General features: G+C 39.4%; 1 protein-coding gene and 1 pseudogene across 1 annotated transcript in view; one reads left to right on the top strand and one right to left on the bottom strand.

The window, feature by feature from the left end:
- RERE (arginine-glutamic acid dipeptide repeats) overlaps window positions 1-18,964 on the bottom strand; it is a 408,992-nt gene that overhangs the window by 322,633 nt on the left and 67,395 nt on the right. The gene's annotated exons all lie outside the window — the stretch shown is intronic.
- LOC118626652 lies at window positions 7,697-8,229 on the top strand (annotated as a pseudogene).

Genomic DNA, 18,964 nt, shown 5'->3' with positions numbered 1-18,964 from the left:
AGACATGAGTCCACTGCTATTTACATTTTTTGGTGCATTAATCACTTGTATACTCAAGGGCTTTAGAAAAATTCAATAGATTTTGTTTTTAATGACAAGAACCACAGGATGTAACCATAGCTGCATTGGTCTTTTTCTCAGGAAGGTCAGACAAGCTTTAAAAACAGGAAGTCTGTGCTATAAGGTTGAGAAATGTTTGTTTAAACAGTCTAAGGCTTTCTGTTGCAGCTTGCAGTCAGGTGTTATGGAAGACTACAGTTTATTCTTTCCAGCCAAGGATTAATGTCACTGGGGAAAAGGCCAAAAAGATGCCCAAACAGCTTTAAAAAGCACATTATCCTAAAGTAAGACTTGTTATAAAATCTGAACTATCAATCTTCCTAGCTACCCTTCAACATTACATAGAAGCTAATTTAGTAAGTGTAAAAGAAGGTACATACAGTTTATCTTTAGTGGTAATTTATAAAAGCTAAAGGAATATCATGATAACCAATACTAAGACAGCCACCTAGCAACAATTAACAGGTTAAGAATTGATACCTGCCATTTTATACATGTGTTCTATTGATTTCCTCATTTATCATATTAAATTAATTACTGTAATCAAATATAAGAATGACAATTGTTCTTGCGTGCAAATTCTTGCTAAAAAAAAAGAAAATTAATGCAGGCCCTGGCCAGACAGTTTAGTTGGTTAGAACCTCGTCCCAATAAGCCAAGGGTGTGGGTTCCATCCCCAGTCAAGGCACATACAAGAATCAACCAATGAATGCATGAATAAGTGGAACAACAAATAGATGCCTCTCTAGCTCGCTCCTTCTCTCAAATCAATTTTTAAAAAAAATCAATGCAGCCCTGGTTTGGTTCAGCGGTTAGAGCATCGGCCTGCGGTCCAAAGGACTCGGGTTCAGTTCCCACTAAGGGCGCGTACCTCGGTTGCGGTTTGTCCCTGTCCCTGGTTGGGGTTGTGTGGGTGACAGCCACTCAATGTGTCCCTTTCACGTCGATGTTTCTCTTTCTCTCCCTCCTACTCTATCTGAACAGAAAATGGGAAAATGTCCTTGGGTGATGATAAAAAAAAAAAATTCAATGCAGATTAAACTAAAAAAAAAAAAAATTATCTCCAATGAAATGGTTAGTTTCTGCTTTTAAAGACATTATTTAAAATTTTTAATTCTACTAGAGTGCAAAAGAAATTTGTAACATATCCAACAAAGATATTTGTTTCAAAAAATTCCAATTTCATAATTCTAGTCTTTATTTAGCCTTTGCTTATATAGACTATCAAAAAGAATGGCATTATCATTTGTGGACTCCAATTTATATGAAATTAAATGTTATATTATGAAAACGTTAAGGTAAAAAAAATCCAAACATCATAATATGCATCTTACCAATTTAAAATACATTTGGCTTCTAAAAGGCACTTTGTGGGAAATTAAATCAAGATAAATGTTTTAAAATATAAGCACAGCCCTGACTGGTTTGGCTTAGCATTTAGAGCATAGGCCAGCAGACTGAAGGGTCTTGGGTTCGATTCTGGTCAAGGGCATGCACCTGGGTCGTGTGGGAGGCAATCAATCAATTTGTCTCTCATATCGATGTTTTTCTTTCTTTCTCTCTCTCTCTCTCTCTCCCTCCCTCCCTCCCTCCCTCCCTCCTTTCTTCCCTTCTTCCCTCCCACCCCTCTACTCTCTGTAAAAAAAAAAAAAAATCAATGGAAAAATATCCTCAGATAAAGATTAAAAAATTAAAAAACATACACACAAAGGGCTATTACCAAAACATTCTGTCATTTATCCCAAGGTGTGTCAAGAAAGGAAACAAATCAAAGTGATTTTCTATTTGATACTTAAAAGTACCTTAAAAATTTTTAATGTTTACCTCCTACAATATTCCCACAGGGACTTGAACTATCTTCATTTAACATATGAGAGTAAAATGACATTTCCTTAACTAAGTAGGTGTCTTCCTTATCTTACAAAAGGGATTACCCTAATAACAACTAATCCTAAACCAGGTCCTACTGGTTCTCAGTTTAGTGTACACTGTATAATAGTCAGGCTTCTTTCCTGGGAACTGAAAGACAATGGAGAAATGCCTTCAAAATTTTGAGGAAAAACAATATCCGACCTAAAATTCTATATCCAGCCAAACTATGAGATCAATATGAACATAAAATAAAGACATTTTAAGATATACACAGCCTCAAAACATTCATGTCCCATGTACTGTTTCTCAGGAAGTTAACTCCACAAAAGAGAGAAGAAATCAAACAAAAAACTGTGGGAAATTATCTCTAAGGGGATGTCCAGAGTGATAAGGTAGGTCTGGACATTAAATCAAGATTAGGCATTCTAGGAGGAGTACCACCAAGATTGATTTATAGATTCCCTAATACCTTCCATTACACTGAGAGGAGTTTTCTATAGTTTTGTTGGAAAATGTGAGGCTGATTTAGATAGAAAAATAGAAACTAAGCAAAGAAATAATGAGAGTGAGAGAGATGAATTTTTAATTCCTGAAAGACCTTAGCTACTTCTTTTGAAAAGTTCGCTGACACATATCCATTAGCATTTTATAATGTGATTTGGTTCCCTGGAGAACAGAGTTGTAAATTTCAGAACTTCAAATTAAAAAAAAAAAAAACTCTAGCCAAAGACAAATCATTTTTTAAAATATTCTTTATTTTTTTATTTTAGAGTGAGAGGAAGAGAGAGGGAGAAAGAGAGAGAGAAATATTGATGAGAGAGAACATTGATTGGCCGCCTCTTCTATGCCCCCCACTGGGGATTGGGCCAACAACCTGGGCATGTGCCTCGACCAGGAATTGAACCAGCGACCTCTTGGGGCACAGGTTGACAGTCAACCACTGAGCCACACCGGCCGGGCTTAAATATGTTTTTATTGATTTTTTAGTGAGAGAAACATTGCTCAGCTGCCTCCTGCACACCCCCTACTGGGGATCAAGCCTATAATAGGGGCATATGCTCTGACCAGGAATCGAACTGGGACCTCTCCGTCCATGGGAAGATGCTCAATCCACTGAACCACACCTGCTGGGTGAAGCAGTCAATCATTTTAAGTAAACGCAGGTACCGGAACTGAAATTTATTATTCTTCATAGAGCAGGCTGTATTACATTTTGCCACCTGCTAGCAAGACTCTTAAAATTTAGTCACTCTATAATAATAATCTTTTTTTTTTTTTTTTTTTTTTTTTTCCTCACCCAAGGACATTTTTTGTTCAGGTAGAGTGGGAGGGAGAGAGAGAGAGAGAAACATCGATGTGAAAGGGACACATCGAGTGGCTGCCACCCGCACGACCGACCAGGGCCGGGGACAAACCACAACCAAGGTACATGCCCTTAGCGGGAACCGAACCCAGGTCTCTCAGGACCGCAGGCTGACGCTCTAACCGCTGAGCCAAACCGGCCAGGGCTATAATAATAATCTTAAATCTTAAAAAAAAAAAAAAAAAAGGAAAAATACGGAAACAATCACAAGAAATAAAATAATAAATGATATAACAACCAAATTCAATCACTATAATTTTAGTATGAATAAATGAGAAAACTATCACCACCTAAATAGCTTTTAAAAGATAAATGCTTTTATAAAAGCAAAGGTATAAATATATCATCTAGCTTCAAAGAACTTAAATTTTTAAGATAATAATTGGTATTTTACCAACTTGTTTATTCAAAGTTATGTTCTATAATCAGCTAATGGTTAAAAAAAAAGAATAAGGTGGATAAAATTAAGGAAAATTGAGGATGTTTCCAAATACTAGTTAGAGGCAAAATTACAAGCTTATCATTAGGTTAACAGTGGTGTTTTTCAGTATCTCCCAAATCCCATGCCTTGTCTTTGATTGAGAATGATGCTGAATTTTAATGTCATTGTTTTGTCAATAAACAATGTTCCCATACACTTCGAAAGTTCATTAATAATCCTCTAAGAAGACCTAAATTAAAGCTTGGCAAGCAGTTTCTCATGAAACAAAATTTGCTCTGGTTTGTTAGAACTAAATGTGCCAAGTGTGGGAACACACTTTAAAGGTTATGCTTTGAAAGTATTCAATGACTCAAACAGAAGTATCATTAGGCAGCAGCAAAACAAATACTAGGATATCTATTTCATTTGCAATCTGTTAAGTTTCAGATGGATTATTTTATGATGACCACCAAGAGCTATTAGGATAAACTCTGACAGGAGACAGGCATAACACTCCCTAGCTTTCCATTAAAGAACTGGAAGAAAACCAGAATGGATCCCAATTCCAGTATTAAAAACAACAGAAAGAGTCTAGTTATTCACAGTGAACCTGCCATTGCACGGACTATACTGTACGTGTTTAGCATCCATGGGAATGCTGACATGTGCAAAGCAAGTTGTGATTGAAGAGTCAATTAAGTAGTGAAAAAGGGCTTGCAGCAAAAATTTATACTAAAAATAATCCATTTACAGGATAGCAGTAAAGGAAAAGTTGGCTAAACTATAATTAAAGTCTGTATTTCCAGTTTCAATAGTAAACACAGTTGTTAAGAGTGGTTAACACACAAGACCATAGTGTATGCAATTTCAAGTAAGAAACATCTGTTTTACCAATAGCATCCTTGTTATATCCTCCACTTTTTGCTCAGAGACAGTGTGAGAATAAGAACAAGAGCAGGTATGACACATGAAAGAACAGTTCATTTACCTTAGGAAATACTGAGCCTTGCACATAAAGCTCTAAACGTATAAATTCTTAAGCTGTTAGATTTCTAGAATGTTATACACCTTCTTAAGAAATAAAGTCAAATGATAAGTGCAGTCTCTCCTCCTGCTGTTTTTTTGTCCCCACCAGCTGAAGCAATGTGCCTGTTTCCACAAGGAAGAGTGGCAAATTTCAGAAAACCAAACAACTAGACAGGCCAAAGCAAAAATATCTTCTAGTTCATGACCGAAAAAGCAACTGAACCAGTCAATGATCTCTGACCTCAAACTAGACACAATTGAAATTTTTTTCAGTTCTGAGGATAAAACTGTTGTTTCATTTTACCAATGGCAAGGTGTAGTCCTAAGTATTTTTCCAGGAGATTCTGAACAGTGAGTGATGCTCTCTTTATCTGCTGCTCTAAGAGCAAGCGCACCTTTTCATCCCTAGCTCTTGACTGAGCCTCCTAGTCTTCATGCAATTTAGCAGAGTAGTGAAGGGTCCCAGCTCTGGAGTCAGATGTCCAGGGTTGTCCTTGCTCTACAATTTACTAACAGAGTAATCTTGAGGAAATCTCCATATGCTCATCTGTAAAATGTTGACTAATAATTGTACCTACTACACAAGGTTATCACGACAATGAAATGAAATGATTCTCAAGTAAAGCATTGAATGCTGGGCCCACAATAAATACTCAATGAATACTAGGTATTATTAGCACTGTGATCATGAGTTCCATCATGGACTCCTCTAAGAACCTGATTAAAACAATCAGTCTGGGCCTAAATCGTCAAGGTTAGCAATTCATTTTTTGTTTACAAAGCACATCACTCAGTAAAAAAGGGGGGAGGGGAAGCAGGAAAATCAGCATTTTGCTTTTTCATTCTTGTTACCACCACTGCTGCATTATTTATATAAAGGGCGGGGGAATATGTCTGGACAGATGCTCAACTGTGTCCTGCAAGCAGAGCATCCATCACAACAGGCAATGCCTATCTCAGCAGCAAACCCCTTCCCTGTTTCCTCCCTCCCTTTACCACTCATGCCCCTGAACTGAGAGTGCAATGGAGACACACAGCGGCCACACAACGTCAAAATGCTATTGTCTAAGCATTCTGGCCATAGATTTTGATGAAATAAAATGATCACCACTAAATTATTCTTTTTGTTCCCAATGTATGTCCTTAAGGTATTATTAAATATCCAAAGAGACCCAAGGTATATTAGAAACAAAATGAAAAGGGAGGAAGAGGGAGGGGGAAAACACATTCATTTCCAATAGGTATTCTACTATATATTTACCAAAGCAGAACTAATAAAATTATTGAAATAACACCAATTAACATAACACAGAGGAACAGATGATAGATACATGCCATCTGCTTAATTCAAATTAGAGAAAAGATGTGTCTAACAAAGAAAGGGTTTTTATAAGGTCACAAGCACTATATTCAAATAAATTTCCTCATTTCTATATTCTCTGTACTAGTAAAAGTAGGACTAACACTTAAAATAACTTATTTAAATGCTTACCACTGGAGGAGAGGAAACATTTAATTGGCCAAGGAATAGGTGTTTGGTTTTATTTAAAAAAAAAAAAAGATCATTGTGTTTCTAGTAAGCAATTTCCACCCCTCCGTAGTTTCATATAGAGATGCCGCTCTTTGTCTATGTTCAGTGCTAGGTACATAGTGAGTTTTTGTAAATAAACATTTAAGAATTGATCAGTGGTTGAAGATAACCCAGACTTGCCGGAGGCATGGAAAGTACAGGGTGAAACAGGGAGAGAGGGACTAGGGATTGGTGAATTGAGCATGAAAAGCACTTTCCTTTCTGGTTAATAGTTTGGGGGGAGGGTGTGTGAAAATTTCCAAAAGATCTCTCTCCAAGAGTAGACTATTATTAATCTAATTCTTTAAAAACAAACAAAAAATAAATTAGTAATCTTGGTATTATAAATCTTCCTCCTCTTTTCAAAGTCCATTGTACATACATTACATAAACAAGTTCAGCTTTATGCAAGTTTCTACACATTTAAAGCTTTTACATTTAGACCATCCCTTTCAGATGTATTAATTTTAAAGTGCCTGTACCCCAAGAGTTAATTATACTCTTCTCAATCCTACCTCTCTACCCCCACATCATTCTACTGCTGCAATTCTCATAGATTTAAAATTATGTTCTTATATATTGGTCTCCATTGCTACATGGAGCTATTTCAGGGCACAAAATATGTTAGAGATTTTTATATTTCCAATTTTCCTGGATAATTTATTAACTCATTAAGGGAAACCTACTGCGCCTACTATGTATCAGATGCTTTATTCACTCAAACAAAAATGTATTAAACAGGCACTGCTCTAAAGAATTTGGAACACATCTGTGAACAAATTCTCATGGATCTAACGTTCTGCAGGAGAAAACAAACCATAACCAACAGATATAATACATACTAACAGAGCACACAGTATATCCAAAAGCAGTAAGTGTTAAGAAAAAGTAGAGCAAGATAAGAAAGATTAAGCATGTACAAGGGGCAAGGCACCAACTGCAGTACTGAAATGAGTAGTCAAAATAGGACTCCCTGAGAAAGAGCATTTGAGCAAACCCTTTAAGGAGATGAGGAGATTAGCTAAGAGGGTAAACTGGATGGCTGGAGAAGGGCATTCCAAGAAGACAGAATCACCAGGGCAAAGGCTGGTGGTTCAGCAGCCTTTCAGGAAACAGCAAAAAGGCCAGAAGGGCAAAAATAAAGTTTGGGGGTATTAAGGAAAGGAAGCACTATTAATAAGGTAAAAGGTCAGAGATGGCCTCAGAGGCCATTTATAGAGGTAGTCTTATAATTGCATTAATTCCAAGAGTAGACAAAAAATACACATCCCAAAACATGTATAATTGTACATGAAGTACATCCAGGCCACCAAAATTTAAAAAGAAGAGCTTTAGTGTTTCTGGTTCTGGAAATGAGAGGCGCTGAGTCTGACTTTTGGGTGTGATGTCCAAGGCCAAGTGGAAGACCTGGAGGCAGAAGGTTGGTTACAAGCTTAACTATAAGTGTCTGAATCAGAATGCTCAACAGAAGGCAAACCTGCCAATCGACTGTTTCCATATCTTACATGCCTGGGACCATGCCAAATCCATGTAGCAGAACCTGGCCAAGAAGGGGTTGGCTATGGAACCCAACAAGGCAGTGCCCCTCTGTAAGAGAAAGATTAAGGCCACACAGGTGGACATAGAGGAGAGGCCTCCAAAGCTTGTGCAGAAGTCCTAAGTGCTAAAAATGACCTGGAGGCAGGAGTCAGCCTCCCAGAGAAAGGAAATATGCTGTCTCAGGACCTCATAGACTATATATGCTACATGGGGGAGAACCATGGGGAAGACTATAAGGCCATGGCCCAGGATGAGAAGAATTACTATCAAAATACCCCAATACAGATTCAGAATTAGATCGACATCTATAAGCATTTTTACCCAGTGGAGTGGCAAGCCTTTGTTTATTCTCTGAAGAATAAGATGGAGGTTGAGTGACTGGTTTATGCCTGCCCCAGTCTGAAGCCTCCTGCTGGGCCTGAGAAGCTGGAGCCAGAGTTAAGGTAAGGAGGGGCATGTGGCTACAGGGAGGTTGGCCAAACCCCAGTCTTGGGGCCAGGCCTGCCAAATTTGAGTGACATGAGGAAGCAATGAATGTTCCATAGCAGGATCACAGACAGGGTGTGGGGTGGGCACTGGACATTTTCTTAGTCTTGATACTTTATCCTCAGCTATTAATAATACAAAAATTCTTCTGTTCTAAGGTTTTTCCTACAAGCACATAAAATATCTCTCAATGCTCTTGAAAAGAAGGGCTTAGTGTTTTTATATAGATCATTTCACATTTTTTTTAAAAAGGAGCTTTAGTGTTTCTCCTGCACCCCAAGAGATCATCCTGAACATCATGTTTCTTGGAGAAACACCTTACTTTAAAGACCACCCCTATGCTGTCACACTTGGAAGGTTAACACTGTGTTCTCATAACAGATGTGAGCAGCGCAGAAGGTCTGCTTTCTTAAGCCTGAAAACACAGCCTGACACTTCCCTGCAGGACTTATAGAAGATCCCAGGATGTGACAGGATTGGCCTGGAAAGGTTCCCCCTACCCAACCACCCAAAAATTTCTTAAAACCTTTTCCCTGAGATAAGAGAGAGGCACCTGACCGTGGCCAATGGGATTGGCAACTTGGTCCCACATCTGCCTTCTTTCTGCTAGACGAGCTGCTGACCTCTACTAGAAATTTTCATTACATTCTAGCAAATATATTGTCCTTTCTGACTGCTTAAACAGTCAGAAATGGGTCTCTCAGTGCTAGTTAATATCAAAACTAAAAAATAAATCATCTTATTAATGCAAAACCCTCATTTCTGTCTTAACAGCCATGACATGAACCTAGATAGTTAGCTACTGCTAAATGATCATAAACAGCTCTATTTCTCACATGGAGTAATTTACTTTTATAAATACATTTTTATAAATGTATTGTTTAAGTTTGTTTCTGTCATATTCATTTTTAGTTACCCTCTACTTATGGCAAGTGACACAGGCTTAATTTTAGTGGTGATATAAAGTTTCATTTTAAAGTAAATATGAATTGTCCAGCCAGTGTAGCTCAGTAGATTGAACATTGTCCCATAGGCTGAGAGGTCCTGGTTCATTCCAGGTTGGAACACATGCCTGGGCTGCTGGCTTGGTCCCCAGTAGGGGACGTGCAGGAGGCAGCCAATCTATGTCTCTCTCTCACATCAATGTTAGTCTCGCTCTCCCTCTCTCTCTAAAAAAAAAAAAAAAAAAAATCAATAAAAACATATTTTTAAAGAAATATGAATTTAGGCCCTGGCCGGTTTGGCTCAGCGGTTAGAGCGTCGGCCTGCGGTCTGGAGAGACCCGGGTTCGGTTCCCGCTAAGGGCACGTACCTCGGTTGCAGTTTGTCCCCGGCCCTGGTTGGTTGTGCGGGTGGCAGCCACTCGATGTGTCCCTTCACGTCGATGTTTCTCTCTCTCTCTCTCTCTTCCTCTCTCTCCCTCCCACTCTATCCATACAAAAAATGGAAAAATGTCCTCGGGTGAGGATAAAAAAAAAGAAATATGAATTTAGGACTTCCGGTCAAAATGGCAGGGTAGGTAAACGCGGTATCGTGTCCTCCCACAACCACATCAAAGTTACAACTAAACTACAGACCAACCATCATTCAAAACTGCCTGAAATCGAGCTGAATGGAAGTCCTACAACTACAGAATTAAAGAAGCAGCCACATCGAGACTGGTAGGAGGGGCGGGGCGGGGCGGGGGCGGACGGGTTGGTCCCACACCCACGTGTGGTGAATAAAAATCAGGAGGATACCTCGGCTGGGAAGGTCCTCCCTGAGGACTGAGGGGTCCCCATCCTACACCAGGCACCCGCTCAGGGTTCCAGTGCCAGGAAGAGAATCCCCGTAACTTCTAGCTGGAAAAACCAGCGGGAACTGAGGCTCAGGGAGGCTGAGGCAGCTGGAGGCCCAGGCAGCTCCTCTTAAAGGGCCCGCGCACAGACTTATCGGACTCTCTCCCTCTGAGCTTGGAGGGGAGGCAGCTCAAGGGGCACCAGAGACATACAGGGAAGAACTGAGTTGTTTGGCATTGGAGCGAGGGCTGGAGAGGGGGCTTTCTCCGGGACAGGCGTGCTGTCGGAGGCCTTTGTTCCTTTGGTGCTATTATGAGCAGTCAGATTCTAGAACCATGATTATGCCATATTTACTAGTAGGTTGGGGGATCATTACGTTTTGAAATGGCACATATTTTACTAAGGTAGGATTCCTAAGATATGATACACTAAGGTCCCTGCCACCTTGCATTCTCCCTTCTTCCCATATGGGTGCTGCAAGCACCATCAAAAGACTTTAAGCAAGGGAGTGAGAATCAGACTTGATTTTATAAGGTCACCTTTGCTATTAAGTGTGGACAACAGACTGGAGAAGAACATAAGTGGAAGTAACTAAGGTGGTTTTGAATCTAAGGCAACATTTCCGTAAAAGATTATGGGAGTCTGGGATTGACTGTATATAGCACTGAGGATGATAAGATCAAGAGAGACTGAGGAAGCAGACTCAACAGGACTAGATGTTGATTAGGGGGTGGGGGGATAAGTCGAAGAAAAAAACTTTTTGGATGACTTATGACACTGGCTGTTCTCCATTTATAACCTCAGTATGTTCCAAAAGTTCACTGTGGATTCATTAATAAACATTCACATTTCCACATTAATACTTTTAAAATCTGTAGTTATGTTTCCAGGCTATTTCATCACTAACCTACTAAATCTATTAAGTGGCTGACATACATTTTCCAATGAAAAATTATAGAAAATAATATTGAATACCTATAAAAGTCTTGAAAGAAATTAAAAAGCATTTTCTATTTATTTTAAATGTTGGTATTTGAGGCAAAACCGTATTTAACTGATGGAGGAGGAGATACTTACAGAGGGTTTAAATGGATCTTCTGGGTACTTTCAAGGGCTGTGAAGAGGTTCTTTCCGGTATTTGCTTTTGCTTTTAAATGTACACTGCTCTCTTCCTTAGTTCAGGTACTCCTACTTTACTTTCCATACCTAACCAGCCATTATCAGGGTCAATTTTTAGAAAGAAATATTTTCCTGAGACAACCAAGGAGGAACTGAAAGAGAAAACAGAATGGATGGACACTAAATCCTGCCTGAGGCGGAATGAGATGGATAAGAAAAGAATGAGAGCAAGGGAGTTAGTGTGTCAAGCCCAGTAAGGGGTCAAAGAAAGGGAGTAGGGGGAAGCCAATTATCTCTGATAGCTTGTTCTGGGACATAGCTGAGGACAGAGGTGACAGAAGGAACATGCCAAAAGACATCATTAGTCAATTGTGTGTACAGCTAAGAGGGAAAGAATAAGAGACCAACAAGTTCTAAGTCCCTTGATTAAATCCCAACAACCTTCTTTTTTTGAAGTACATTCCATCCTCTGGACACTTTCCAACTTACTCTGAGAACTGACTTGAAAGGTTCAACTGTAGCCATCAAAAGCTCTAAAGGCCTCTGCTGACTCCATACCCAGCAAAGGCCAGCCACCTCTCAAATCCTCTCACCAACACATTCCACTGTCTCACTTCCTTATCTTCCCATGGTATTTTAGTCAAGTTTCTGCCTGGCTTAAACTTCACCCACACAGGATGGTTTTAAGGCTATCATAATATTTGGTGCAAATGCCTAAAGAAAACAAGAATTTTAATTGAGAAAGGGACTCGAATTATATAGAGCAGATAGAGATGCAGTCTTCTGGATATTTATATCGCACTAAGTTCCAAAGCACTTTTGTATATTTTAACTTAATTGATTAAATAAACTGAATGCTAATAGACAATCTCACAATTCAAATACAAATCAGAAAATATTTTTGAGATACAAATTTTTCATCCACTCCTCTTTAAAGTTACTGAAAGGAAACAAATTCCACAATTTAGTATGGAAATCATCAATTCTCTCAAAAGGGCTATTTCATAGTTCCTACCTTCAGGGATATGATACTGCCAAAAATGCAAATGACAAGTGTTTGCACACATTTGCCCATTATTTGGTACACAGTGGTCTTTATTAAACTATTTAAAACAAAACAAAAAACTGGTTACAATCAAAGGGGGTACTTTACAAGATAAAGTTTAGCAAATGGAAAACTTGATAAATTTACTCTCTCTTCGCTCTCCTTTTAAAAAAGAGCCAACAAGTGAGCCTTCATTATGAATGCATATTTCACACAAGCATAACCAGACACACAAGGATGGGGATTATGGGCCACAGGACTGAACCACCTAGCTCATCATTCAACCACTACATGAGCCCCCTTGTATAGTACAGAATGAAATAAAACCTTGGGGATGCAAACATTTTGAGCCAACTGTCGATTTGATTAGGAAGCCCTAATGCTCAGCATCCCCCCTCACTCCACAAGCCTTCTAGGTGATGATTAGACTGTCATCAGGCAAAACACAAAGACCAAGACTCTAGCCCATCAGTCTGTGGGTTCAGGAGACTACCTAGTACTGGAAACTCTTGTTTATGTGTCACGGCAGTAGTCCTTGGTCCAGGAACTTGGCTAGTTTTAGGTATAAAGTCAAAGATGTATCAGATTTAGATGGATTTAGCAAACTTCACCCAAATGAACTATTTCTGGAGAGTCATCTTGTCCTCTTGGAGACAAGAGACTCTGTCTTCTTGTCCAAATCATGAGTTTACCTTGCTATGAAACTAAATGACACAGATGCAATAGTCAGAGAATTAGCTAATTGGGAAACTTTTTCTTCAGGAAATCTTCAGAGCCCATCCCATCCTTAATTCAGATAGGAGCTCCACACAATGGGAGAGGAAAAGATACTTCTTTTAAAGGAGGCCTTGTCAAAAAGGCAACTTATAGAAGTCTCCATAAAAAATAAAATGCCCTGGCCAGTTTGGCTCAGCGGTTAGAGCATCGGCCTGCGGTCCCCAGAGACCCTGGTTCGGTTCCCGCTAAGGGCACGTACCTCAGTTGCAGTTTGTCCCCGGCCCAGGTTGGGTTGTGCGGGTGGCGACTACTCGATGTGTCCCTTTCACGTCGATGTTTCTCTCTCTCTTCCCCTCCCACTCTATCTGAACAAAATATCAAACAATGTCCTCGGGTGAGGATAAAAAAAATAAAAATAAAAATAAATAAATAAATAAATACCTCTTTAACATGACTTAAAAACTACATTTCAAGCTAATATTCAATATTCTCATGAATGTGAAATATTACAGGGATCTTGAATAAAACAAGGATTGACACCATTGCCACTTTTACTTAACTTTGTTTTGGGAAGTTCCAGTTAGTTAAAGACAAGAAAAAAAATGAGGTGTCAAACATGAAAAAGAGACAATTATATCTGCAGACAATATGACTGCCTAACTGGGAATAACCTAAGAGAATAAACTGGCCCTGGCCAGTTTGGCTCAGGGGTTAGAGCGTCGGACTGCGGTCCAGAGAGACCTGGGTTTGGTTCCCGCTAAGGGCATGTACCTCGATTGCAGTTTGTCCCCGGCCCTGGTCGGTCGTGCGGGTGGCAGCCACTCGATGTGTCCCTTTCACGTCGATGTTTCACTCTCTCTCTCTCCCTCCCACTCTATCTGAACGAAAAATGGAAAAATGTCCTCTAGTGAGGATAAAAAAAAAAAATCGGTCCAGAAAATAAACTGGAAAAGTATCAGAACTAATAAAAGTTTAATAATGTTAATTTGCAATAAATAAAAATCAAATGTTTTTCTAATACTAAAAATAATCTATTAGAAATGGGGGGGAGGGCTGGCCAGTTTGGCTGAGCGGTTAGAGCGTTGGCCTGCAGTCTGGAGAGATTTGGGTTCGATTCCCGCTAAGAGCATGTACCTCAGTTGGTTTGTCCCCAGCCCTGATTGCGTCGTGTGGATGGCAACCACTCGATGTGTCCCTTTCACCTCAATGTTTCTCTCTCTCTCTCTCTCCCTCCCACTCTATCTGAACAAAATATCGAAAAATGTCCTCGGTTGAGGATAAATTAAAAAAAAAAAAAGAAATGGGGGGGTTCACGATACAAATAACATTCTTAGGCATAAATTTAAGAGAAGACACAAAGGATGTATATAAATGAAACTTTATTTGTCCTATAAAAATAAATTTTTTATATATTTATTTTATTGAGGGCTTGAATAGAGTAATATAATGTTCCTACCAGAAAATGTCCTTATGTCTTATTCCTCAAATTAGTTAAAACTACTTCCATCAAAATCTCAGTAAGTTTTTATTTCGTTTATTTCTGGGGGTTGAGGAAGTTGGCATAGAAAAAGGACAAAATGACTTTAAATTCTCAGGAATTCAGCCTTTGGCTTCAGTAAGAGAAGTCTTTGGTCCCTGTTCCCTGTTGACAGAACTCTCTCCTCCTGCCCATTTTCCTGTCACCCTCTTGGTTTTCAGTGAGCATTACAGTCCATTGATCTGTTCCTTTTGTCCTAAACTATCACTCCTGGTATAGAACTGAACCTTCCTTTTTTCTTCCACTGCTCCTTCTAGCATCCTCACCCCTCAATTTCCTTTGTTCTTGCCTCTTATCTACCCAGAAAATGTTCAACCCTGAATTTTTGGTTAGGAGGTACCCTCATACAGTAATTAAGAATTCAGGCTCAGGAGTCAGCCTATCTGGTTTCAAATCCTGACTTTACTGCCTACTCACCATGTATCTGAGGCAAGTTACCTAATTTTTCCAAGCCTCAGTTTCCACATCTGTAAATAATAATAGTACCTAACTTAGAGTTGTATTGAGAGTTAAATACACTAACATATAAGACCTTGACTTGATAAGCACTAAAAGTATGAGCACCTATCTATGGGCTGCTGGGCCCTGTGACAAAATCATGTCAACATGTAGACTGGAAACGTTACTGATCTAGGTCTTCCAGTCTCAGCAGTCCTCAGCACTGCCATGCATGTGTCTCAGGTCAACTCCTGTTTTCTGACCCACAACTACCCTTTTTTGCCTGCCACTTTTAAATGTGAATATTCATAAGAGGGCCTGTCCACAGACTCATATTCACACATCACACACTCACTCTAAGCAATTTCATCCTCCAGTGTTCTAAACTCCTACTCACATAATTGATAAGTACCTAATCTCTAGACCTGACGTCTCTCCTGAGTTTCAAATACATAATGTCCACTGCAAACTCAATACATTGCACACACCTTTTCCTCCTTGTGTATCTTCAGTATCCATTAATGACAACACCATCCACTTAAGCAAAACAACCTCTTACTCCTCCTGCCTCCTCACAGCCAATCATTACTAAGAATTACTGGTTCTGCATCTCTCCTTTTCTTCAGTATCACCACCACTGCCTCAGTTCTGAAATTGTCTCCCTACCAGATTGTATTAGTTTCCTAGAGATTCTCTAACAAAGCCCCACAAACTGAGTGGTTTAAACCATAGAAATGTATTGTCTCACAGTTTTGGAGACTGAAAGTCTAAGATCAAAGTGTCCACAGGGTTGGTTCCTTCTGAGAGATATAAAGCAAGGATCTGTTCCCAGGTCTCTTTCCTTGGCCTGTTGATGGCCATTTTCTCCCTGTGCCTCTCCACATCATTTTCCCCTATATGTGTGTCTATCTCGGTGTCTAAATTTCACATTGCACCAGTTATATTGGATTAGGGCCCACATTAATGACCTCATCTTAACTAATTAGACAGCAATGACCTAAATTCCAAATAAGGTCACAGAGCAGGGTTAGGCCTTCAAAATACAGATTTGGGGAGGGCACAATTCAACCCATGACTCCGGTCTTCATGCCTTTACTTTTGTTCAGCCGACACTGACTACATCTTCCCCTTGGCTATGAAAGCAATCTTTCTGAAATTCAATTCTGAAATCCTTTTCTGCTTAAAACCCACATTAGCTATTTTTTCATCCAAGGTGTGAATGACGGTGATGATGAGAACACAAATCTTTACTGAGTGCCAACAATGTGCCTGGTACTGTTCTAAGTACTTTATATACAGGAAACTCTTTCTACAGGATGGGTACTAATATTATCTCCATTTTATCAATGAACAAACCAAGCAACAAAGGTATTAAATACTATCTGTTCGATGAAGCCATGCAGTCAGTAAGTCTCAGAACCAGGATTTAAACTCAGGATCTGCCCCCTAAAATAAAAAAAGTACCTGACATGGGAAGTCAATTAGTCAATTTGGTTTCCCATTTTGACCCTTTACCTACCTATCACATACTAGCCTCAGTGCAATCCAATGAAAACTTTCATTAGAGGAAAGAGGAAGGCTTGGAAGGTAATGCTGATTCACATTTACACAGCTATCAAATCCTGAATACCCCACAAACATCAAGTCACCCAACCATTACCAAAATAAGGAGGCAGGGAGGAAGTGGGGGTAAAGAGGCAGAGAAGGATAAAACTGAAGAATGATAAGAGAGGAAGAAAATCTAACAACTCCACCAGAATATACCCTCAGGTTAGAAATAAAGTGTTTGCCCTGGCCGGTTTGCCTCAGCGGTTAGTGTTGGCCTGCGGTCCCGAGAGACCCGGGTTCAGTTTCCGCTAAGGGCATGTACCTCGGTTGCAGTTTGTCCCCAGCCCCGGTTGGGGTCATGTGGGTGGCAGCCACTCGATGTGTCCCTTTCTCGTCAATGTTTCTCTCTCTCTCCCCCTCCCATTCTATCTGAACAAAAAATGGAAAATATGTCCTCGGATGAGGATAAAAAAAAAGAAAGTGTTTTTCAGTGTCTGAAGGGGTTTTTCAACTAAGAACATATTAGTAATTACACTGAATGACTATTGTTCAATATAAATATAGGTATTTTTACTATAAATAATACATAGGAGTAACCCCAGAAGTTATTTAAGGGGGCTTGAAAAAGTAAGACTACAAACTAAAACAAAAAAATATTTTAAGTGCTAACCATATTTTTCCTTGAATATGTTTTAGAATACTATCTGACAAGGTCTTTAAAGGGTTTACTGTTGCCCCGGCTGGTTTGGCTCAGCAGTTAGAACGTTGGCCTCCGGGCCGGAGAGGCCCGGGTTCGGTTCCTGCTAAGGGCACGTACCTTGGTTGAAATTTGTCCCAGGCCCCGGTTGGGGTCGTGTGGATGGCAACCAGTCGATGTGTCTCTCTCACATCAATGTTTCTCTCTCTTCCTCCCTCTCTCCTTCTGGCTCTGTCTGAAAATAAATGCAAAATGTCCTCGGGTGAGGATTAAAAAAGAAAAGAAAAGAAAGGGTTTACTGTTAATGAAACCACCTTCATGGCCTAATGAGTCCCCTGGCCCTGGCCAGGTCATGTGAGAGGCAACCAGTCAGTGTGTGTGTCTCTCTCTCTCCCTCCCTCCCTCCGACTCTATCTGATGATAAAGAGAAAAATATCCTCGGGTGAGGATTAAAAATTAAAATAAAATAAAAAAACTGCAATGCTAAGAAAGAATCAAAATTAAAGACAACCTACTTTCCAGCTCTGAATTACTGTCATTAGACTGCACAAACCATCAGGTAGGAACAGAATACACAGAAATAAAAATCACTAGCTAAAATAGCCTTGAAGGCACTTATTTCCTTTAGATGAAGACTTTATATCAAATCTATACAGTTTCTGTGTATTCTAGCCTTTTGACAATGTGTATATCAAAGATTTTGTTCTATAGCCATTGGCAATTTTCCGATTTTAATATGTCATAAATAAAACCAACTTTAATCTACTATATGAATAGATCCAAATATTTAAACTTACCATCAGAAATAACATCATTTATATCTCCTATCATATTAATATTTATTTTATTTTTTATAACAAAAGTAAACCTGGATATGTGATAAATTGAAGTTGTCAATGAGTAACCACTTCGCTCTGTCCCTCCTTCTTCAGGTTATTAGTACAGGGTTTGGCAATTCATGAGCTAATGGTCAAACAGCCCACTACCTGCTTTTGTATTGCCCACAAGGGAAATAATGGTTTATATATTGGTAAATGGTTTGGGAGAAAAACAAGTCAAAATAAGAATAATATTCCATAACACATAAAAATTATATGAAATTCAAACTTCAGTGTCTATAAATAAAGTTTTACTGGAAACAGTCACATCAATTCACTTAAATATTGTCTTTGGCAGCTTTTGTGCTACAAAGGTAAGGTTGAATAGTTGTAACAGACTTACATGGCCCACAATGCCCCAAATATTCACTATCTGGCTCTCTTCAGAAAAAGCTTGCCCACTCAATGTGCTAGCTATTGTCAGTGACTTGACGAACATGTTTTTAAGCATTACTGGACAACAAAAAGTGGTATAATTACTGAAAGAAAATATGTTCTGATGGGCAAATCTGAAGCTGAAAATAAATTCCTGCTAGCACTTATCAGGTGACATCTCTGTTTCATGAAACGCACCACATCTGAAGTTGTCATAACCAACAACATGTGATTCTCTTAATACCCAAAGGGGTGTATCTGTATATAAGACATTTGGACAGAAAATTCAAGACATTTTATAATCAGACTTAAGAACATTTTCTCTAGAGCAAAAGGAGCTACTGCCATCAAAAAGAACAAAAACAGCCCTAGTCGGTTTGGCTCAGCGGTTAGAGTGTCAGCCTGCGGTCCAGGGAGACCCGGGTTCGGTTCCCGCTACGGGCATGTATCTCGGATGCAGTTTGTCCCCAGCCCTGGTTGGGTCATGCAGGAGGC

Source organism: Molossus molossus, unplaced genomic scaffold (assembly GCF_014108415.1).
Source record: "Molossus molossus isolate mMolMol1 unplaced genomic scaffold, mMolMol1.p scaffold_m16_p_12, whole genome shotgun sequence".
NCBI classification, from domain to species: domain Eukaryota; kingdom Metazoa; phylum Chordata; class Mammalia; order Chiroptera; family Molossidae; genus Molossus; species Molossus molossus.
This window is presented reverse-complemented; position numbering and strand designations above follow the sequence as displayed.